At 39.0% G+C, this 25491-nt stretch overlaps 1 long non-coding RNA gene across 1 annotated transcript; it reads left to right on the plus strand.

The window, feature by feature from the left end:
• Nucleotides 1–7561: 7561 nt before the first annotated feature.
• On the plus strand, nt 7562–17202 carry LOC103885166. Its single transcript, XR_004183736.1, has 3 exons — nt 7562–8118; nt 13064–13182; nt 15808–17202. It is a non-coding gene; the product is annotated as an uncharacterized LOC103885166 (long non-coding RNA).
• The last annotated feature ends 8289 nt before the right edge of the window (nt 17203–25491 follow it).

Genomic DNA, 25491 nt, shown 5'->3' on the forward strand with positions numbered 1-25491 from the left:
TTTCTGGTTTCTTTATGTGTAAGCCAGCTCAAAAGGGCATTGCAGGACAACTGAAGAAGATATATGCTTTTAAAACCGCATTAGGATTCTCTGAGTGTAGGCTCCCTTCCTTAAATCCTTTCTTCCCAATTTAGAATCAGTCATCCTTTCTCCCTAGGTAAAGGTATGGCTTTCCCTCTGACTCATCTAGAATGTAAATCTACATTAAGGCCTTCAGAATCTTATCTTTTGTTGGGAAAAGAAATGATTCCCCCTTTATATAGACCACAGCCTCAGGAATTCTACTGAACGTAAAATGAGAAAAGCATACTCCTAAAGTTGCTTAAAATCAGATTTTTCATCCTAAATCCTAAAATCATATCTTCTCCATTGCCCCCAGTGCACTATTTTGGTTCATGAATCTTTCTTTTTTCTTTTTTCCTTGTAGTCTCAAGCATGAAGTTTTGGCCAGGGCACTGGAGACAGAGTTAGAAGATTTGGGTTCAAGTCATGATTCTGACACTTATTTGTGGGCAACAGACACATTTACAGCTGTGAGGCGGAAGTGCTCCCTGCTTGCCTGGACGCCTGTGGAGATGAATGAGACACAGTGGTTACGTGCAGGTAGAACACCACACACCTAAGGGCCGGGGGAGAAGCAGGGTGTCTGAGAGTAAGGAGCACGGGGCCTGCAACCAAGCTGCTTGGCTCTGAATCCTGGCTCTGCTACTAGCTATGTGATCTGAGGCCCACTTAGTTTCCTTACCTGGGAACAGGAGATGCTAATGATAGTACTTGTATCATAGGGTTGTTGTGAGAACCAACTGATAGAAAGCATGTAGAACAGTGTCTAGACACATCATCAGTGCTCAGTACATGTTAGCATTTTACTAGAGGCTTCTTTCTTTTTGGTCTCGAGTTGTGAATCAATCATCACACCTCACCATTTCTTTCAGAGATGATTCCTCCTTTTCATTCCCATTACCTTCAGTCCAGGCCTCTATCTGGCCCCTCCCAAGCCACTGAGCAATGGCATTGCTGGACTCTCTAACCTCACTTTTTCTATTCCCTCCTGCACCCGGCTCCAAATCGATCCTCTCACAACATCACTTCAAGCCAATTACATTCAAGCTTCCAATTTTTGGTGATTCTCAAATACCTATAGAATAATTGTAATACCTTAGACTACAATTAAGACATTATAAACTGATCCCACCATACCTTTCTTTTTTTTATTATTTTTATTTTTTTTTAGAATGAGTCTCCCTCTGTCGCCCAGGCTGGAGTGCAGTGGCGCCATCTCGACTTACTGCAAGCTCCGCCTCCCGGGTTCACGCCATTCTCCCGACTCAGCCTCCTTAGTAGCTGGGACTACAGGCACCCACCACCATGCCCGGCTAAATTTTTTTGTATTTTTAGTAGAGACAGGGTTTCACCGTGTGAGCCAGGATGGTCTCTATCTCCTGACCTCGTGATCCGCCTGCCTCGGCCTCCCAAAGTGCGGGGATTACAGGTGTGAGCCACCATGCCTGCCCGGAGCCCACCATACCTTTTGAACCATCTATCTCTCTCACATGTGATCTTTCTACTCTTAGCAAAATAATTTTCCCCTTGTTCTTGAATGTAGCTTGTGATTTCATGCCTCACTGTTTTCATTTATTCTTTTCTTCCTGCTTAGAACATCCTGCCTTTTGGGCCAATGAATGGGAGGCAGTGTAGTATAGTGATTAAGAACCCCAGCTTAGAAGTCTGACAGGCCTGGTTTACCTCCTGGCTCCATAACTTGGCAGGAATGTGATCTTGGGCAGTTTCAATGCCAATTCCGTGTGCTGAACAAGGACACTCTTAGCACAGTAAGAGAAAAATCCACTTACGGTGATAAAAGTATTGATTCGGGGGGCTTTCATTGCCTTTTAATTCACTGATGTTTTACTACAATAAGTGAATGAGAACTCAAAACAAAATTAGAATTTTTCTCCTTTCTGTTGTCCTAGTACATTTTCTGTTTTCTACTAAAGAACATCAGACTTCTCAGGAACCTCATCCAGGATTTGACAACCTTCAACCTACTCAAGGCTAATTCCTTTATTATGACATTCTTACTCTGCACAAAGCTACTCTAATTTCTCTCTCTCTCTCTCTCTCACTCAGGTCACCTGAGAACAATGACCCAGCTTTCAGATTAGCCAAAGCAGGACACGAGTGACTCGGGTGTGGTAGAGCTCTGCACTGTGAGATCAGGAGCACCAGCCTTAGGAATGCAGCAAAAGACAGGAAGTCAAAGAGAAATGACCTAGGCCAGAAAATTGTCAACAAGTCAAGAAAGGGGAGCGTGGAACATTGTCTGTTGTTTTATTTTCAAACATAGAAATATAAGACAGGCAAAAGCCAAACTGGTCTCCCCACCAAAGAGGACACCAGCCTGGTTCCTTCCCCCTCAGTTAGCCCTTCTTAGTTCTTCTAGGTCTCTTTCTTGTCAAACGCTGAAGGAACTTTTCAGATTGTTTCAATCTATAATGCACGGAAACAAGTTTACATCAAAGTCTACTTCTCTTCATGTCTCAGTGGTGGGAGTCCGGTGATCAGAGGACATGTGTCGCCCTCTGAGGCCATTTTTCTACTCATCCGTCCTCTCATCTGCTCACCTCCTATCCTTCTTCTTTTCCCTCCCTCTTAACCCTTTCCTCTGTGTTTAAGAAAAAAATTTAAAAGCTCCCCAACACCTTCAAATATTTTGCTTTGTCTTAGCTAAGTGATTCTCAACCCTGGTTGCACATTAAAAGCACCTGGGGAACTTAAAAAAAAAAAAACAAAAAAAAAAACAAAAACAAAAAAAGCCTGAACCTGGCCTCTGCAGAATCTGATTTAGTTAGCCTGGGTCTAGCCCTGGTATGGATGTTCTGTTGTTTTGGTTTTGTTTGTTTAACATCCCTAGGTGTTTCCAGGGTGTACCCAGTCTAAAGAACCACTGCCTTAACTGGAACCTAGACTATCTCCTGGCAAACATGCTTCCTGGACCCCTCTCTAGAGATTCCACATCCTCCCTTACCAGAGTACTGCCAGACAAGATGGGACAGTCAATCTCAGGCCCCAGATTGCCTCTTCCAGACCGTGGGTCTCCCATCCCCATGCACAAACAAAGAAAAACATTACTCCTTTCCTGAAAGTACTTTATTTGCATGTCCCATGTCACCTCTCCCCACCACCACCAACCTTATCTGCCTGAATAACATCTGTGTCCTTCAAAATGCAACTAAAACAGTAACTCTCCCTCTTAGAGGACTGCCCTGACAGGCCAAGTGATCTAGGAACCACACTCTCTCCCTCTCTCCTCACTTACACCCTATGGATGCCTGCCATAGCCTTTATCTCTCTGTTTATAATAATCAGCTATTTCCATGTCTGCCTACCTCAATAAAGTGTGAGTTCTTTGAGAGTGGGAATTATATCTTCTTCATCTCCGTATCTGCACAGTGTAACTCATGCAGTGCCTGGCACATGGTTGGCATCAGATAAATACTTGTGAAAAAGAGCAAGCAGGAGAGAAGAGCTGGAGAAGGGAATGTGAGAAGGAGAGAAGTAAGAAAGAAAAGAAGAAATATCTTGCCTGTAATCCCAGCACTTTGGGCGGCCGAGGCAGGTGGATCACTTGAGGTCAAAAGTTCAAGACCAGCCTGGCCAACATAGTGAAACCCCATCTCTATTAAAAACACAAGAATTAGCCAGCCATGGTGGCAGGTGCCTGTAATCCCAGCTACTCGGGAGGCTGAGACAGGAGAATTGCTTGAACCCAGGAGGCAGAGATTGCGGTGAGCCGAGCTTGTACCACTGCACTCCAGCCTGAGCAACAGAGTGAGACTCTGTCTCAAATTAAAAAAGAAAAAGAAGAAGAAGAAGAAGAAGAGGAAGAAGAAGAAAAAGAAGAAGAAGAAGAAGAAGAAGAAGAAGAAGAAGAAGAAGAAGAAGAAGAAGAAGAAGAAGAAGAAGAAGAAGAAGAAGAAGAAGAAGAAGAAGAAACCTCACCTCTACTGTCATCCTCCTGCCTTCCAAGGGTAAAATGTTTTACTAAGCATATTTTTGGAACTATAATATAGAGACATAGCACAGAAAGTAAAAATCCAAGACAATTCTCTATTTTTTAGAAGAAAAATAAGCAAGTGACAAGAAAACCCACATATATAGAAGGTATTTTTTAAACTATATTTCTGGTCACCTACTAAGGACAGTATTTTTCATCTCGGACTACTTTACCATCAGTGACCCAGATCTTCTATGACAATCCCATTCTGTTGATGGTGGCCGTGGTGGGCAGAATAATGCCCCCTGCCAAAGACATCCATGTCTCAAACGCTGGAACCTATGAATATGTTCCATTGCATGGCAAAACGGACTTTGCAGATGTGATTAAGCTAAAGACCTTGAGATGGGGAGATTATCCTGGATTATCAGGGTGGGCCCAATGTAATCACAAGGGTCCTTCTAAGTCACAGAGGGAGGCAGGAGAGTCAGGGTCAGGATGATGCAGTGTGTGAAACACTCTACCCGCCACTGCTGGCTTGGAAGACGGAGGAAAAGCTAAAGAACACAAGTGGCCTCGAGAAGTTGGAAAAGGCAAGAAAGCAGACCCTCCCCTGGAGCCTCCAGAAAGGAAAGCAACCCTGTCCACATCTTGATTTTAGCCCAGTAAGAGGCCAGAATTGTAGGACAGTAGATTTGTGTTGTTTCGAGCTGCTAGATTTGTGGTGATTTGTTAAAGCAATAGAAAACTAATACTGTGGCTATAAAAATGTTCCTAGAGTACACTCATACCTGTCAGTATATGCTTTCTGCTTTGAGTTAATGTCACCTCTGCCGTAGTTACATTATTGCGATATAATCACGGGTAGTCTTGTTGATGACCTTGAATCATTACAATGTCCTGAGTCATCAAGGCAAGAATAAGCCGCTATAACTCCAATCCTTTACCCGCTCAATCATGGAAAGGAGGACACAATACAGTCCATGTCCTATATAGACATAATATGATGGAGCACAAAACAAGAGCCCGGAAAAATGCATGAAACAGTTCTTGACTTTGGATTCCAGCCTGCCTTTTGAATAGCTTGGAGACCCAGGACCTCTGGTATACTGGTTGTCAGTCCTTTCAATCTATTGTGTCTCCTGCTGAAGGACACCAGGCTTCATTCTAAAGCTAGGGTCTTGGGATAGAGGCAGAGAGGAAGGGGAGAAAAGACAGAGATTCTTACACTGTCCATTCTCAGGATGTGATAGATGCAAAGTAAACAGACTTGCTGCACTGCCTGGATTAATCATATTGTGGGCATCTCCTGCAGGCCATTATGCAAAAAGGTGTTTATCGTTTGTCCCGGTCTGTCTGGAGGAGGAGGAAGTGAGAAAGAAAAGAAAAAAAAATAGCCCATCAGTGGTGAATTCATACGTATTTTAGAATAATTCGCTGAATTTTAGAAGGAAATTTGAGTTAACCCTAAGTTAACCAGAAATTTTATATAACCAGTATTCCTCATTTTCTGGCCTTTCTGGTCGTTCAGTATTTCAACATACAGCTTATTGTTTGGGCTTTAAAAACTTTTCATTTAGCTACTGTAATACTTTGCATCCTTCCTTCTCCTCACTCAAGCATAGAACCAACTGAGAGAGTCAAAGGAGCCAGAAAGATGAAGATGAAAACATCAACTTTATTACTGACAAGCTATTTGGAGAACAGTCTTTAGGTGTGGTGCAACAATAGGCTTCTAATACAGCACCAAATCATTAAGCAGAAGGACCTACTCAGTCACGAGCAGCTGGCAAATAGTGACCCTTTCCCAGTGACAGAGCTCCCCACAGTCATATCCCAGGGAGAATCCTGAAGGGACTGAGATCCACATGACTGTCCTGTCTTCACCTCCCCATCAGTAAGTCATTTGTTCCAGGAGGAGTAAGTGATGCAGCAAGAGAGGCCAGGATCGTTAGGCTTGTGGAAGCTCTTTAACACGGATATGTTGAAGAAGAGGGAATCAACGTTCTCCACCTGATAGTTACTTCTAAATGGTAGCAAATAAAGCTATGCTATAATTAAGCAAACTAAGTAATTATATAGAGAGAAATTTGAAAGCAAAATTAGCAAGAGCTGACTACAGATCCGTCACTCCCAAGCATCCCTGGAAGCAGCAGCCTCCCTCTTAGTGTAATGAAAACAGTCTGAGGTGTGTTACAATATGGTATGGCTATTTACAAATGCTGTCTGTTGTCTTTAGAATTCAGAGCTTGTTCAAAGTATCCCTATAGTAACATTATTCTTACCTCATTTCAGATTTACTTTCTTGAGTGGGAGAGAAAGGGGAGAAATTACAGATTACGTTCCAGAAATTACACATAAGCCAGTCTACCTCATCTGTGAAGAAGCTCCTAGTGAAGGACATTTAGTGACAGCATTAAGGGTTGTGGCAATTGTGAATAACTGAAATGCTCATACACTGATTTTTTTCTTTTTTTTTTTCTGAGACAGGGTCTCACTGTATTGCCCAGGCTGGAGTGCAATGGCATGATCACAGCTCACCACAGCCTTGACTTCCCGGGCTCAGGTGATGCTCCCCGCTCAGCATCTCAAGTAGCTGGGACTACAAGTGTGCACCACCACACCCCGCTAATTTTTATACATTTTGTAGAGATGTGGTTTTTCTATGGTGCCCAGGCTAGTCTTGAAATCCTGGGCTCAAGCAATCCACCCCCCTTAGCCTCTCGAGGTGCTGGGATTACAAGTGTTAGCCACGGCACCAAGCCTATTATTTTTATGGTTACTTGTATGTCTTTTTCTTTTACTTACGGATAAATTTGATTAAGAAAGCAAATGAAATATGTTTTAAAAGCACATGTTCAAGAGTGACCCTACAAACATCTTTTGGTTAATGACAGAACTACAATATCAAGTAAATGCGGACCATGCAATGAAATCTGTGAAATTTGCAAGAATAATATTAATGTCATTATAAAAGGTTAATGAACACAGTCCATGTCTCACAATTTTAACAATAAAATAGGGGAGTTTTTGTTTTATTCTTCAGTTGTACATACTCGTTCCTGAGGAGTATGAGTCTAGACAAAAACTTAAGTTCATTTTTAAAGTAATGGTAACAATTCTTAAAACCAGATTAGCCATACATTTTTAAAAAATAATCATTTTGAGACTTTAGTGGCTTATTTAATTATTCATTTGCTCATAAAATGAATTTATGAATGCTTTTTATGAATACAGTGGCCCTGAGAAAAGGCCTATGGCAAATTTCCTTCCCTTTCACTAACCCTCCCAGTTTGATGGGATTTTGCAGTTCTGAGGATATTGTATATTATGCTTGCAAATTGCTAAGAAACAAAGTTGAAAGAATGAGCACTCCTCTTTTCTGCCCTCAAATCAGCCTCAATTCTCCTTCTTAGGAAAGCTTTAGGTTAGTCAAGAACAAGATTTGCCCTTAACAACAAATCAGTGCTATTGCTAGGTGATTGTGACATAGGAAAAGCAACCTCCAATCAGAGAAGCCTCTGAAGTCTGACTGTGACATGTCACTATAAAGATGAGCACTCCCACCTGTTCTTGGACCCTTCTCCTCTCCATTCATAACTGATCAGAGGAACAACATCCACAATGGCTAGATCCAGCACCAAAAAGCATAAGTACTCCAAAAGACATCAAAGCCCAACCTCCAGAAAGAAAGCACATTCCAGCATTGATTTTGTCCATGGAAATTACTGATTCTTCATAAACAAGGTCCTAAAGGAAGTGGTGTCCCATAGAGGCACATCGTCTCGCACCTTGGACCTCATGAACACTCTGATTAACAACTTCTTTCAACACATTGCCATGAAAGCTTACAGGTTGATGTATTTCAGAAATCGCTGTACTCTCACCCCTGAAGATATCCTGAAGGCAGTGTATTTGCTGTTGCCTCAGAAAACAGCTAACTATGCAGTGGCTTTTGGAAGTGAAGTGTTCCGCAGATATGTCCACTCCTAAACTGCGTGTGCCAGCTTCATTGATCGAACTTATCATCCAAATGATCACCTCAACATTGAATTCATTCTTTTTTATTTATTTATTTTTTCTTCCAACTTATACTTTAGGATCAGGGTGTACAAGTACAGGTTTGTTACATGGATAAGTTGCGGTCACTGGGGTTTGGTGTACGAGTGATTTCATCACTCACATAGTGAGCACAGTATCCAATAGGTAGCTTTTTATCCTCACCCTCCTCCCACCCTTCACCCTCAAGTGAGTCTTGGTGTCTATTTTTCCTGCCTTTGTGTCCATGTATACTCAATGTTTAGCACCCACTTATGAGAACATGAGTATTTGGTTTTCTGTTCCTGCACTAATTCACTTAGGATAATGGGCTCTAGCTGCATCATGTTGCTGCAAAGGACATGATTTCATTCTTTTATGGCTGCATAGCATTCCATGGTGTATATGTACCGCATTTTCTTTATCCAGTCTACTGTTGATGGACATCTAGGTTGATTATATGTCTTTGCTATTGTGAAAAGTGCTGCAATAAGCATGCACATGCATTTGTCTTTATGATAGAATAATTCATATTCCTCTGAGCATATATCCAGTAATGGGATTGCTGGGTCTACTGGTAATTCTGTTTTAAGTTCTTTGAGAAATCACCAAACTGTTTTCCACAGTGGCTGAACTAATTTGCATTTCCACCAGGAGTGTATGAGTATTCTCTTTTCTCCACAATCTTGCCAACATCTATTATTTTTTGACTTTTTAATAATAGCCATTCTGACTGGCATGAGATAGTATCTCATTGTAGTTTTGATTAGCATTTTTCTAATGATGAATGATGTTGAGCATTTATTCATATGCCTGTTGGTTACATGTATGTCTTCTTTCGAGAAGTGTCTGTTTATGTTCTTTGCCCATTTTTAACGAGGTGGTTTCTTTTTTGCTTGTTTAAGCTCCTTATAGATTCTGGATATTAAACCTTTGTCAGATGTTTAGTTTGCAAAAATTTTCTCCCCTTCTGTAGACTGTCAGTTTACCCTGTTGATAGTTTCTTTTGCTGTGTCCCACCTCTTTAGTTTAATTAGGTCCCATTTATCAATTTTTTTGTTTTGTTGCAATTGTTTTTAGAGCCTTTGTCATGAAATATTTGCCAAGATCTATGTCCAGAAGAGTATTTCCTAGGTTCTCCCCACTAGGGTCTTTATAGTTTTCAGTTCTGTGTTTAAGTCTTTAATCCATCTCAAGTTGATTTCTGTATATGGTGAAAGCTGTGGGTCCAGTTTCAGTCTTTTGCATATGGCTAGCCAGTTATTCCAGCACCATTTATTGATTAGGGAATCCTTTACCTATTGCTTATTATTGACTTTGTCAAAGATCGGATGATTGTAGGTGTGTGGCTCTATTTCTGGGTTGTTTAACGTGCCTCATTGGTCTATGTGTCTGTTTTTATACCAGTACCATGCTGTTTCAGTTACTGTAGCCTTGTAGTACAGTTTGAAGTCAGATTGCCTCCAGCTTTGTTCTTTTTGCTTAGGATTGCTTTGACTATTAGGGCTCATTTTTGGTTCCATATGAATTTTAGAAACGTTTTTTCTATCTCTATGAAGAATGTCATTGGTAGTTTGATAGGAATAGCATTGAATGTGTAAATTGCTTTGGGCAGTTATGGCTATTTTAACAATATTGATTCTTCCTATCCATTAGCACGGAATATTTTTCTATTTGCTTGTGTCGTCTCTGATTTCTTTCAGCAGTATTTTACTATAATTCTTGTTGTAGAGATTTTTCACCTCCCTGGTTAGCTGTATTTCTATGCATTTTATTCTTTTTGTGGCGATCTTTGATTCGGCACAAGAATGCAATCCTTGATTCGGCTCTCAGCTTGGACATTATTGGTATATAGAAATGCTACTGATTTTTGTACATCGATTTTTGTATCCTGAAACTTTATTAAAGTTATCAGTTCTAGGAGCTTTTGTGCAGAGACTATGGGGTTTCCTAGGTATAGAATCATATCATCCACGAAGAGAGATGGTTTGACTTCCTCTCCTCCTATTTAGATGCCTTTTTTCCTTCTCTTGCCTCATTGTTCCAGCTAGGACTTCCAGCACTACGTTGAATAGGAGTAGTGAGAGTGAGCATCCTTCTCTTCCGTTTTTCAAGGGAAATGCTTCCAACTTTTGCCCATTCAGTATGATGTTGGCTATGGGTTTGTCATATATGGCCCTTATTATTTTGAGGCATGTTCCTTTGATGCCTTATTTGTTGAGGGTTTTTAACATGAACAGGTGTTGCATTTTATCAAAAGCCTTTTCTGCATCTATTGAGATGATTATGTGGCTTTTGTTTTTAGTTCTGTTTATGTGGTGAATTGTATTAATTGATTTGCATATACTGAACCAACCTTGCCTCCTAGGGATAAAGTCTACTTGATCAAGGTGGATTACCTTTTTGATGTGCTGCTGGATTCGATTTGCTAGTATTTTGTTGAGGATTTTTGCATCTATGTTCATCAGGAATATTGGCCTAAAGTTTTCTTCTTCATTGAGTTTCTGCCAGGTTTTGGTATCAGAATGATGCTGGCCTCATTGAATGAGTTACGAGTCCTTCCTCCTCAATTTTTTGAAATACTTTCAGTAGAATTGATACCAGCTCCTCCTCCTCTTCTTCTTCTTCTTCTTCTTCTTCCTCTTCTTCTTCCTTCTTCTCCTTCTTCTTCCTTCTTCTCCTTCTCCTTCTCCTTCTCCTTCTCCTTCTTCTCTTTTTGAGATAGGGCCTTGCTCTGTTGCCCAGGGTAGAGTGCAGTGGTGTGATCACAGCTCACTGCAGCCTTGACCTCCCGGGCTCAAGCGATCCTCCCACCTCAGCCCCCCCCAAGTAGCTGGAACTATAGGCATGCACCACCACACCTGATATATTTTGTACTTTTTGTAAAGAAGGGTCTTGCCATGTTTCCCAGGTCAGTCTTGAACCCCTGTCCTCAAATAATCCACCCACCTCAGCCTCCCAAAGTGCTGGGATGACAGGCATGAGCCACTGTGCGTGGCCTACCAGGTCTTCTTTATATATCTGGTAGAATTTGGCTATGAATCCGTCTGGTCCAAGGGCATTTTTCTGGTTGGTAGGATTTTTATTAATGACTTAATTTTGGAACTCATTATTGGTCTATTTAGTTATTAAATTTCTTCTTGGTTCAATTTGGAAGGCTGTAGGCTTCCAGGATCTTATCCATTTCTTCTAGGTTTTCTCATTTGTGTGCATAGAGGTGTTCATCATAGTCTCTGAGGGGTTTGCTTTTGTATTCCTGTGGGTTCAGTGGTAATGTCACCTTTGTCAATTGTAATGCTGTTTATTTGGATCTTCCTTTTTATTACTATCTTATTTATTCTTTTTAAGAAACCCACTTTTGGTTTCATTAATCTTTTGCATAGGTTTTTGCATCTCAATTTTGTTCAGTTCAGCTCTAATTTGGGTTATTTCTTTTCTTCTGCTAGGTTTGGAGTTGGTTTGCTCTTAGTTTTTCTAGCTCCTCTAGGTGGGATGTTAGGTTGTTAGAGATTTTTCTGATTTTTTGGCATAGGCGTTTGGCACTATAAACTTTCCTCTTAACAGTGCTTTAGCTATATCCTGGAGATTTTGGTGTGTTGTATTTTTTATTTTCATCAGTTTCAAAGAATTTCTTAATTTTCGCCTTAATTTCATTCTTTATCCAAAAGTCATTCAGGAGCAGATTGCTTAATGTCCATGTAATTGTATGGTTTTGAGAGATCTTCTTGGTATTGATGTCTATTTTTACTGCTCCATGGTCTGAGTGTGTGGTTGGCATGATTTCAGGTTTTTTTAACTTGTTGAGAATTGCCTTATGGCTGAGTCTGTGGTCAATCTTACAGTATGTGCCATGTGCAGATGAAAAGAATGTATATTCTGTTGTTGTTTGGTGCAGCATTCTATAGATGTCTGTTAGGTCCATTTGGTCAAGTGTCAAGTTTGGGTCCCAAATATCTTTGTTAGTTTTCTGCCTTGATGATCTATTTCTTGGTATTTTCCTGTTTCTCTTATCTCCAGAGATGAATACTTTCTTGCTATTTTGCCTTAAAGCTAGTTGACCATTTAGGTTTTCCCGACACCTGATTCCCACCCAGACTTCTGTCAAAACCTTGTTTTTCCTATGAATATGTAAAGCTCATTAAATAAATTTAATGTCTGTTGTACCATTAAGTTTTCGTTAACTATGCACAGGATTATTTTATTCATCTAAATATGACCATCAGATCATAATGACTTTGAATTTATTGAGACATATTTAGACAAACATCCTAATAAGTATACTAGCAGTGATAAATTTCCATCAAAAAGTATTTCATAGAGCAAATTCCATTCAACCAATTTAGTTCCTGAATGAATTCTTGGAAGAGCATATTAACTATTAAAACTATTTGTTTTCATTCTTACTTCTGGATTTTCCACCAGCTCAGTTTATATCCATGTAAATTTTCTTGAAGAAAATTTCTTAAAGATTTGGTTCATTGAGGTTAATTGTTCCATGTTTATAACATAGAGCACTTATGAATCTACCACCAAATTTATGAACTTACGAACTTCACAAAGGTCTCTGAAGCTCTTTCCCAATCCCATCTGCCTTTTCACTATCTTGAGTTTTGTTTCTTTCCCATTTTTTCTTTGTACTGTTGCTACCTATATGTGTGTCTCTAAAGAATAGGTTTAATTTTGCTTATGTTATAACAGAGGGATCATACTACATGTGTTCTTCTTTTAACATTATGTGTCCAAGATTTGTACCTATTGATATACGTGGGTCTAGTTCATTCTTTTTACTACTATGCTATAAGATTCTATAGTAGAAACATACTGCAATTTATTTACCCATGCTCTACTGATAGAGGTTTAGCTTGTTTTCAGTATTTTACTATTATGAACAATGATGCTATAATAATGAGAGTTGTAATAATAGCTAAAAATATAGCATTTGGATTGTGCCCAGCACTCTATGTATATTAACTTATTTAACCCCCATGACAACCTTGTAAGAATAAAATAATTGTTCTCACCCCACAGGTGAGGAAAATGGGGCACAGAGAACTAAGCAATTTATCCGAGGTCACACAGCTGTGTAAGGAGCAGAGCTGGGATTTGATCAGGTTGAAAGAGTCTCTGTGGACCTTCTGCTACATGCTGTGAGTGTTGTTATAAATATCTGTTGGTATACATATCCAATAATTTTTTAGGAAAACTATTTAAGCATGGAATTGCTGGATCACTAATATGCCCATATTCAACTTTATTAAATATTGCCAGGCTGTCTTGTGTTGTATCAATTTACATTTGTAATGGATGGAAGTAATTTAGGTTCTTCTGGTAACAAGGAACACATAAATTCCCTCAAGAAAAAGTGGTTTATTATACTTATGCAGTGGGACTGGAACTGAGCCTATTCTAGGGAATAACCACCCACTCGTCTCTCACTTAGGACCCACTCTGTTCCTCCTGGGGTGGCTTACTTCTACATGCTTCCTTATCAGAGTTTCAGGAAATAAACCCAATATGCTTCACTCATTCTACTTGAGTCAGGCCTAGAGAGAGGTTGCTAGCACCCTAAAGATTGGCTTACCTTTATCACATGCCCACATCTACCTATTAACTGTGGCTTGGTGACAGAAGGGCTTCATGGTCTTCCAGAGGTCAGCAAATTATAGCCTTTTACTGCAAGGCTCCACTAGCTAAGAAGAGTTTTTATATTTTTATAGGGATGTTTTTTAAAAAGTTTTTAAAGACTATTCAACAGTCCTATGTGGCCCACAAAGCCTAGAATGTTTATTTACCATCTGGCTTTTTACAGAAAAAGTTTTCCAACTCTTGTTCTGCACAATGCTGCTACTTTTGCAGAATCTATAATAAGTCAGGTTTTCTAAAGCTTTTTTAGTTCAGTTCAATTCACAGATATGAAAAGTTCATAGTTGGCTTTTCAAATCACTGGAATGAGAGGGATGAATACAAATGGCACTCAACAATTGGGGCAATGGTCTAATCATTCACAGAAAATATTTACTACAAATTGAGATATTAACATTAAGTAAAGGGAACTAGAAATTTTCCGTATGTTATTATCTCTGTTTTGTGTATGTTTTATAGCATTTTTTTAAAAATAACATTTCAAAATAAGATCAAGATTCCTGGGGAAAAAATTCTAGAAATGGCTTCGAGATTGATTATATAAATGCATGTGCATAAAAATATAAACTATTTTTATATAAAGTGGTAAAATATAAAATTTACATAAAATTTAGCATTTTAACCACTTTTAAGAGTATAGTTCAGTGGCATTAAATATATTCATATTGTACAACTATCACCATCTTCCATCTCCAGAACCCTTTCATCTTCCCAAAATGAAACCATACCCATTAAACAAAATATCTCCACTCCTCCTTCCCCGAGCCTCCGGCAACCACCATTCTACTTTTTGTCTCTATGAATCTGACTATTATAGATACCTCATATAAGTAGAAGCAGACAGTACTTGTCCTCTAGTGACTGACTTATTTCACCTAACATAATGTCTATAAGGCTTATCTATATTGTAATATGCATCAGAATTTCCTTTCTTTTTAATGCTGAATAATATTTGATTATATGTAGACACAATATTTGTATTATCCATTCATCCACTGATAGATCCTTGGATTGCTCCCACCTTTTGGCTATTGTGAATAATACTGCTATCAATATGAGTGTATAAATGTCTATTTGAGGCCCTGTTTTCAATTATTTCGGGTATATACTCAAAAGTGAAATTCCTGGATCATAAGGTAATTTTATTTTTAACTTTTTGAGGAACTATCATACAGTTTTTTACCAAGGTCATAACATTTTACATTCCCAGCAGCCCTACACAAGGGTTCCAGTTTCTCCACATCCTTGCCAATCCTTATTTACTGTTTTTTTTTTTTTTTTTTTTAAATAATACCTATTCTAATAGGTGAAAAGTGGTATCTCCTTGTGGTTTTTTTTGTTTGTTTGTTTGTTTTGGTTTTTTGGTTTTTTTTTTTTTTTTTTTTTGCATTTCTCTAGTGATTAGTGATGTTGAGCATCTTTTCATGTGCTTTTTGGCCATTTATATAGTTTCTTTAGAGGAATGTCTACTCAAGTCCTTTGCCCATTTTTAAAATTGGATCGTATGGTTTTTTCGTTGTTGAGTTGTAGTTCTTCACATATTCTTGATATTTCTCCCTTCTCAGATATCTTAGGTATCTCTTTTTCCTTTTTCTTTTTCTTTTTTTCTTTTTTTTTTTTTTTTGAGACAGGGCCTGGCCATGTTGCCCAGGCTAGTCTCAAACTCCTGGGCTCAAGTGATCCTCCTACCTCAGCCTCCCAAAGTGCTGGGATTACAGGCATGAGCCACTGCACCTGGTCGTTGATACACAAAACTTTTGATTTTGATGAAGTACAATTTGTCTACTTTGTCTTTTGTTGCCTGTGCCTTTGGTGTCATATGCCAGTTTATTTTCTTGTTGCTCCTTTATGAGAAACATTTTCTATAACAATATTAATATTTTAAAAAATATTTTGGAGTCAATTCATAAAATTAACATAGCTTCTAAAATTTAAAAAGAGTCTCATACTAGCTAACACTCTAATTTTGACCCTTTCTGAAGGATCAAATACATATTTTTTACATCAATAGGCCATTTTACCCACAATTTTTTAAATCTTGGACCCGAGTAAGCTGAGACACTTAAACGGCAAGGACAAAGTAGCACAGACTGGTAGTAGTCATCTAATATACATTTACTCCTTCTCAGAAATAGAATCCACAATTTTCAGCTGAGCACATGGCCACCCAGGACAAAGACTGCATTTCCAAGACTTCCCTTGAGCTGGATGTAGCCCTGTGACCAAGTTCTGATAAATGGGAATGCATATGCAACTTACAGGGAGTGTCCTTAAATAGCAACAGAGTGTTTTCCTTTTCCTGCTGGCTGGACTGAGGATGTGAAGGCTGGAAAGGAACAGCTCTCTTAAACTAGGAGTTGAACCTGTGTATTAAGGATGGCAGAGCAGCATGCTGGAGAGAGCCTTGGTCTCTGATGATTGAACTGCCATTCTAGCTCAGGACTGCTTCTGTTTACATAAGAGAAATAAGCTTTTAACTTGTTTAAGCCATTGTTATTTTGAGTCTCTATCATTCACAGTCAAACCTAATTCTAATATAGATATCCAGAAGATTATGGACTGCTACACAATGTGGTTAGTTTTATTAAATAAAAACATATTAATCTAGAAATGGAGTAAGATGAACGTCTTGTGTATTTGCCAGACAATGTTGCTGGAAAATGAAATCTTGTGCCATTTAGCAGTCTTTTCTCAGGGAGATGGCAGGAGCTTGCTTGTTTTTAGTCTATTGGACACATGATGTGATTATAAAACATTGTGTAAAATGCAAAAATATGTGAGAGATTCAAAGAAGATAGGAAACAGAATTTTCCCCTATGCCAACAACATGAGCAATATGTGGATTTTGTCATAATTTGAAGCTAGTGGCACACGGTATCATAGAAGATGCCACACACCAACAAGAAAGAATAGTGCTGACTTTTCAAAACAAATCACCCAAAAAATAAAATTCTACCAAATTTACAGATAATTCTTCACTAAGTTAAGAAAATTTGCTTTGGCAATAAATAATATAATACATAATATATATGCTATAATTTACTATAATTGTTGAAAGACTTGCTATGCACACTGCTAGCTTGTTCTTGTATGAGCTAAATGTGTCAGAAAGTACAGGGAATATGAAGTCCACCAAGTAAAATAACACCTTACATATGGTGCTTATAGTTCATTTATGCATTCACAAAGTACTGAATGCCTTCTTGGACTAGATGCTGAGAAAACAAAGACTAATCCATCCCTTTGAAAGCTTAGGATCTTATGAAACAGCAAACTGAAAATAAAATAAATTGTTGGGAACAGCTGACATGCATTGAGCTCTGACTCTGACATAGGCATAATTCTAAGGACTCCATGTTTGTCACCTCAATATAAAACCCAAAGCAATCACATGAGACAGATACTGTGAAGTGACACATGTGAAGTGACACGAGATAGTCACTTCACAGACAGGGAAACTGAGGAATGAAAAAAACTAAAAAGCTTGCAGAGGTCACACAGATAGTCATTTTAAAAAGGTGATTTATGACTGGGCGCGGTGGCTCATGCCTGTAATCCCAACACTTCGGGAGGCCGAGGCGGGCGGATCACCTGAGGTCAGGAGTTTGAGACCAGCCTGGCCAACATGGGGAAACCCTGTTTCTACTAAAAATACAAAAATTAGCCAGGCATGGTGGCACAGGCCTGTAATCCCAACTACTTGGAAGGCTGGGGCAGGAGAATTGCTTGAACCCAGGAGACAGAGGTGGCAGTGAGCCGAGATCACGCCACTGCACTCCAGTCTCGGTGAGAGAGCGGGACTCTGAAAAAAAAAAGGGGGGCAATTTACACTCACATACTCTGGCTTCACAGCCCGCAACACAATGCAGTACTGCATCTCATATGGAAAGAATCATGTAGAAGATGCTGTGGAACATGGGAGAAACATCCAACCCACATTCGAAAGGCATTTTAGAGGGGATGATGCCTGATCTAGGTCTTGAAGGATGAATAGAAAATGCATGTAAGGCAGAAGGAACAATAACTGCTAATGCATAGGGCACTAAACAGCCTAAACTTAACGTAATTGCAGGTTAAGTGGCTGCAAATAAGCACAGAAGGGAGGTTGGTGAAAATGAGGTTAGAGAGGTAGGCAAATATCTGTCAGCTAACTTATCGCTTAAATTTGATCCCAGTACCTATGGGAAGATTTATAGAAGGACTTTAAGAAGGAGAAATGTGATTTTATTTACATTTAGATTATTTTCACAGTAGTAACATGGAGGATGAATTAAAGCAAGATGAGACCAGTGTGTATACTATTGGAATTATCCAGGAAAGTCTTGATAAGGGCCTGAACCAAGTCAGTGGCAGTGGAGATGAGGAGAAAGAGATAAATTTGAAAGGTATTTTGGAGGCAGAATCCACAGGAGATACGTGCAATGTGTGCAATAACAGAGAAACCGCCAACTAGGGATTCCCAGAGCTCTGGCCCAGGAGACTTGATGGATCCAAGACATTAAGCACAGTTTCCTTAGCACTTCCATGTAAAATATCTAGACAGTATGCAAGAAAATTGTGAACAGTGCCACATAAGAAGTATTATAAGAGCGTTCAAAGTACAGAGAATCTGGCAAAAGTCAGATGACCTTGGGCAGGTGACTAGCACTTACTTAAAGCTTAGCTAGAAGAGGACAGCTTGAATTTTTAATACTCCAGATCATTTTTTATCACAGCTCTGTGCTATGCCACACATCATGTGTTAACAGATTTTTCTCACCTTTGACAGCTGATTATTTCAGAAGACATTTGGCAGTATGGGGAATAACTAGCAGACTGTGTAAATATGTGGGAAGAAAATAGCAACCTATAAATATAAGTCAGGCTGGAGGGTTATTCAGTTGCATCCAAAATAAAGAATCTAGAAAATAATTTGGGTTATTTACAAAAGGAGAGAGTGACCACTGATTGATTCTAGCCTGAGTTTGGAAACAACAGAGACATTCCTAGAAGGAAAGAAAGCACAAGTTGCTTTGAAATTGATCTTTAACTGTTTATTATTGAGAATGATGATTCTTCCAAAAAGCCTCTTTTTAAAACTAAAGAGCTTTTGATCGCTCAGCAAATGAGAAAACTATTAGATGGAAAATCATCAAGGATATAGAATAATTGAAAAATATAATTAATCAACAGTATCCAATTGACATATAAAACATTCCACAGAACAACAACAGAATAGACACTTTTTTCCAGTACCCATGGAACATTTCACCAAGGTAGACCATCTCCTGGGCCATAAAACCTCAACAAATGTTTTAAAATTAAAATCATACAGAGTGTTTTTCTAACCATAACAGAAACAAACCAGGAATCAGTAATAAGATAAAATTTTCTTAAAATACTTAGAAATTAAACAACACACTTTTAAATGACCCATGGGTCAAAGACGGAGTTCAAATGAAAATTTTTAAAAACATAGAATTTCAATGCAATTAAAATTACAACATATCAAAATATGTGGGATGCAGTTAAAGAAATGCTGAGAAACTTACAGCACTTACATTTCTAAAGCTTACATTAAAAAAGAGGAAAGATCTCAAATTGATAAACTAAGTTCCCACGTCAAGAAGTTAGAAAAACAAGATCAAAATAAACTCAAACCTAGCAGAAGAAATGAAATAATAAATAAGAGCAGAAATCAATGAAATAAAAAACAGGAAAACGATAGAGAAAGTCAATGAAATAAGGTGGTTTTAAAAAAATGAATAAAATTGATAATCCTCTAGTGATACTGGTAAAAATAAAAAAAGAGAAGACAAAAATTATCAATAGCAGGAATGAAATAAGATATCACTACAGATCCTGTAGCCAGTAAAAGGAAATACTTTTACTGTAAGGAAATACTACATGTATTAGTCCATTTTCACACTGCTATAAAGAACTGCCTGAAACTGGGTAATTTATAAAGGAAAGATGTTTAATTGACTCACAGTTCAGCATGGCTAGGGAGGCCTTAGGAAACTTACAGTTGTGGTGGAAGCTGAAGGGGAAGCAAGGCACCTTCTTCATAAGGCATCAGGAAGGAAAAGTGCCAAGAGAAGGGGGAAGAGCCCCTTATAAAAACCATCAGATCTCACGAGAACTCACTCACTATCACAATAACGTCATGGAGGAAACCTCCCGCATGATTCAATTACTTCTACCTGGTCTCTCCCTTGACACATGGGGATTATGAGGATTATGGTGATTACAATTCAAGATGAGATTTGGGTGGGGACACAAAGCTTAACCATATCACTACATAACAACCTCATGTTCATGTAGTCAACAACTTGGAAGAAATAGACCAATCAATTCCTTAAAAAAACAAACTACCAATGCTCAGCCTAGATTACATTGATAACCAAATTACTCCTATAGCCATTAAAGAAATCAAATTCATAATTTAAAACTTCTGAATAAGAAATCTTGGACTCCCAATTTCTGGTCCAACATATAAGAAACTTTGACGTGGTCACTCTGCCCTAATAACAAGTAAAAAACTGAATAACCTGAAAAATCAACAGCTCCTCTTAGGTCCATAAGAGAAGTGAGTTCATAGGGCAAACTGCTGCCCCCAAAATTGGGAAGACAGGTAAATACAGAGAATCATAACTTACCAAAGCAGGAGCTTGTGAGCAGAAACCTATGTGAAACTGGTGACAGGGTGGGAGAACCTGAACTGTAATTGACAAATTGCTGGAGGCTCAGTGTGGAGAAGTCTGGAAGTCACTCACCATCAGAGAAATGCAAATCAAAACCACAATGAGATACCATCTCACACCAGTTAGAATGGCAATCATTAAAAAATCAGGAAACAACAGGTGCTGGAGAGGATGTGGAGAAATAGGAACACTTTTACACTGTTGGTGGGACTGTAAACTAGTTCAACCATTGTGGAAAACAGTGTGGTGATTCCTTAAGGATCTAGAACTAGAAATACCATTTGACCCAGCCATCCCATTACTGGGGATATACCCAAAGGATTATAAATCATGCTGCTCTAAAGACACATGCACACGTATGTTTACTGCAGCACTATTCACAATAGCAAAGACTTGGAATCAACCCAAATGTCCATCAGTGAAAGACTGGATTAAGAAAATGTGGTACATATACACCATGGAATACTCTGCAGCCATAAAAAAGGATGAGTTCGTGTCCTTTGTAGGGACATGGATGTAGCTGGAAACCATCATTCTCAGCAAACTATCGCAAGAACAGAAAACCAAATACCGCATGTTCTCACTCATAGATGGTAATTGAACAATGAGATCACTTGGACACAGGAAGGGGAACATCACACACCAGGTCCTATTATAGGGAGGGGTGGGGGAGGGATAGCATTAGTAGATATACCTAATGTAAATGACGAGTTAATGGGTGCAGCACACCAACATAGCACATGTATACATATGTAACAAACCTGCACGTTGTGCACATGTACCCTAGAACTTAAAGTATCATTAAAAAAAAAACAAAACTCCAGGGATACCCAGTCATGGGGGATGGGGAAGATGGCACATTTTTGTGAGAGTAAATATCAGAGAAACATCCCTTAATGATTCCAGCAAAGGGAAAGAAAATGTGTAATTTCGAATGCTCCAGAGAATTCTGTTCTTCTTAACAAAGTCTGCCCTCGGAAGAAACAAATCACAGCCTAACCTGCTGGGGTTTTGACAGAGCCTAGCTGACCTGGGGAAAGGAAATATCCAACCCCAGCTGGCTCAAGCCTTCTTAGTGACAGAAGAAAAATACCCAACTTAAGCCTCCTCTAGCTATCCTGTCCCACCTAAAGGGGAAAAAACTGAGAAGCACTCCCCAAGCTTACAGTCCAGAGGCATGGGCTCACTAAAAGACTGAGACCTAACCATAGGGATATGGAAGGCTTCCCCTCACCTCACACCTTACCACCACATTACTAAAGGCTTATCTACGAAGTTCTCTTTACCCAGTACATCATGTAAGGCTATCAAGAAAAAATTATGTAGAAAGAAAAAAAAATGATTGCTATTTACAGAAGACTGATAAAGACTCCAAATCTGTGACCAGCATCACTTTTTTTTTTTTTTTTTTGAGACAGGATCTCACTCTATCTCACTGTGTCGCCCAGACTGGAGTGCTGTGGTGCAATCTCGGCTCACTGCAACCTCCACCTCCCAGGCTCAAGCAATTCTCTTGCCTCAGCCTCCAGAGTAGCTGGGATTACAGGAGTGCCCACTACCCCCCGGCAAACTTTTGTATTTTTAATAAAGACTGTTTCACCATGTTGGCCTGGCTGGTCTTGAACTCCTGACCTCAAATGATACATCTGCCTCGGCCTCCCAAATTGCTGGGATTACAGGCGTGAGCCACAGCGCCAGGCTTCAGTCTCACTTTTAATGATGAAAGACTGAACACTGAACATTTTCCTCAGAAGACTGAGAACCAGATAAGAATGTTCACTTTTATTATTTCCTCTAAACATCGTTCTGGTGATGCCAGGAAAATCATGCAAGAAAAAAAAGACCTTCAGTTTGAAAAGTAAAAAATAAATTATCTTTATTTCAGATGACATCAAAAAAGAAAAACCTACAAGGTATACTAAAAGGTGAAAAATATAATGTGGAAAAACAGAGTTAAGTATCAGAACCAGACCCAGATATAGCAGGGACGTTGGAATTACCAAATTGGGAATTTAAAACAACTATGATTAAGATGATTAGGGCTTTAATGTGTGGACACTATGCATGCAGATGGGAAATGTAAGCAGAGAGGTGAAATTCTAAGAAGAAACCCAAAAGAAATGCTAAAGATCGAAAACACAGAACTACAGAATAATGAACTTATTGGTATATTGGACATGGCTGAGGAAGGAGTCTCTGAACTTGAGGATATCTCAACAGAAACTGCCAAAACTGAAAAGCAAAGAGAAAAAAAGACTGAAAACCCCCCAGAATATTCAAGAATTGTGGGACAACTATATAAAAGGCATAACATACACGTAATGACAATACAAGAAAGAGAAGAAAGGAAGGGAAGAAAAATATTTGAAATAATAATAACTGGGAACTTTACCAAATTAATGTCAGATGCCAAACCACAGATCTAGGAAGCTCAGAGAACACCAAGCAGTATAAATGTCAAAAAACTATGCCACAGCATATTCAAACTACAGAACAAGTAAAGATAAACCAAAAATCAGGAAAGAAGCCAGAGGGGAAAAAAACACCTAACTTACAGAGAAGCAAAGATAACTGAATTACATTCAGTTTCTCAGAAACCATGCAAGCTGTAAGAGAATGGAGTGAAACATTCAAAGTGTCAAGATAAAAAGAAAAAAGCCAACCTAGAATTCTGCAAAATTATATTTCAAAAGTGAAGGAGAAATAAAGACTTTCTCAGACAAATAAAAATGGACGGAATGGATTGCCAATAGATTTGCCTTGCAATAAATGTTATGTTCTTTAGAGAGAAGGGAAAATATATAGGTCAGAAACTCATATCTACATAAAGGAAGAACAAGAAAGAAGGAACAAGTGAAGGTAAAATTAAAAGTTTTATTTGTTCTTATTTTAATTAATCCCACAGAGAAGAGTTTGTTCAAAACAATAATAGCAACAATGTACAATAGTTCTCAGTTATCTGCAATTCCACTTTCTTCGGTTTCCTTTACCTATGGTCAACCAAGGTCGAAGATATTAAATGGAGGCTGCGGGTGGTGGCTCACACGTGTAATCCCAGCATTTTGGGAGACCAATACAGGTGGATTGCTTGAGGCCAAGAGTTTGAGGCCAGTCTGGCCAACATGGCAAAACCCATCTCTACTAAAAACGCAAAAATTAGCCGGGCCTGGTGGTACATGCCTGTAATCCCAGCTACTCCGGAGGCTGAGGCGGGAAAATTACTTGAACCCGGGAGGCGGAGGTTGCAATGAGCCAAGATGGCGCCACTACACTCCAGCCTGGGCAACAGAGTGAGAGACCCTGTCTCAGAAAAATAAAATAAAATAAAATATTAAATGGAAAATTCTAGAAATAAACAATTTGGAAGTTTTGAATTATCCGCCGTTCTGAGCAGTGTGATGAAATCTCATGCCATCCTGCCTGGGGCATGAATCATCCCTTCATCCAGCGAATCTATGCTGTATACTAGCGGTCCCCAACTCTTTTGGCACCAGAGACCGGTTATATGGAAGACAATTTTTCCACAGAACAGCGGGGTGGTGAGGGATGCTTTCCGGATGGAACTATTCGACCTCAGAGCATCAGGCATTAGATTCTCATAAGGAACAGTCAACCTAGATCCCTAGCCTACTGGTTCACAATAGGGTTCGAGCTCCTATGAGAATCTAATGCCGCTGCTGATCTGACAGGAGGTGGAGCTAAGGCGGTAATGCTTGCCGGGTGCTCACCTCCTGCTCTGCGGCCCGTTCCTATCAAGCCACAAACAGGTCCAGGTCCGCAACGGAGGCGAGTAGGGGGACCTCTGATGTATACCCTAACCACATGTCAGCCACTTAGTAGCCATTTTGGTAATCAGATCAACTGTCTCAGTATCGCAGTCCTTGTGCTCAAGTCACCCTTATTTTATTTAATAATGGCCCCAAAGCACAAAAGTAGTGATGGTGGCAATTTGAATGGGCCAAGAGAAGCCTTAAAGTGCTGCCTTTAAATGAAAAGGTGAGTTTTTTACTTAATAGGGAAAGGGAAAAAACCATATGCCAAGGCTGCTAAATTCTACAATAAGAATGAATTTCAATCTGTGAACTGTGCAGAAAAAAAAAAAAAAAAGCATGCTAGTTTTGCTGTCAGACCTCAGATTGCAAAAGTTACAGCCATAGTGCATGATAAGTACTTTGTTAAGATGAAAAAGGCATTAAATTTATGGGTGGACGATGTGAACAGAAGTGTGTTCCACTTAATGCCAGTCAGGTTCAGTACTATCTTTGATTTCAGGCATCCACTGGGGGGTCTTGGAAGGTATCCACTGAAGATAAGAGGGGACTGCTGTATTTGATTATGTATCCTTCTGTGTGCGTGTGTGTGTGTGTGTGTGTGTGAATGTGTGTGTGTTTTAGTGAAATGAATGCAAGCAGTGATACACACAGGATGGGAGGGAGGAATTGTGATTATTTTTTAACTATAAGGTACTTGCACTAATTGTGAAGCAGTATGGTGTTATTTGAATGTGGATTAGTTGTGAATATATATTGCAAACTCTAGGGCAGCCACTAAGAAAAAGGTTAAAAAAAAAAAAAATACAACTGATATGTGAAGAAAGGAGAAAAAAGGAACCATAAAATATTCAATCAAAATCACAAAAGGTAGAAAAAGAGTGGAAGACAAAAACGGAATAAGAAAAAGGGGGAACAAATAGCAGTAATAAATATGCTAGATATTAATCCAAATATATTAATAATCACTTTAAATGTCAGTAGTGTAAGTGAACCATTTAAAAGACAGATGATCCAAATTGATCAAAAAAACCACCCAACTCTACATTGTCTGCAAGAAACCCACTTTAAATATAAAGACACACATACATTAACAGTTAATGAACAAAAAAAGATATACTATGCTAACACTAACCAAAACAAAGCAGGATTAGCTATATTAATGTTAGAGCAAACTTCAGAGCAAGGAAAGTTCTCAGGGATAGAGAGGAGTATTATGTAATGATAAAGGGCCTAATTCTCCAAGAACGCATAACAACCTGTCACCTGACAAGCATGCATCAAAATAAAGGAGGCAAAAACTAATAGAACTGCAAAGAGAAACAGGTGAATCCAATACTGTAGTTAGAGGCTTCAATAC

The sequence above is a fragment of the Papio anubis genome, chromosome 5 (assembly GCF_008728515.1).
Source record: "Papio anubis isolate 15944 chromosome 5, Panubis1.0, whole genome shotgun sequence".
NCBI lineage: Eukaryota > Metazoa > Chordata > Mammalia > Primates > Cercopithecidae > Papio > Papio anubis.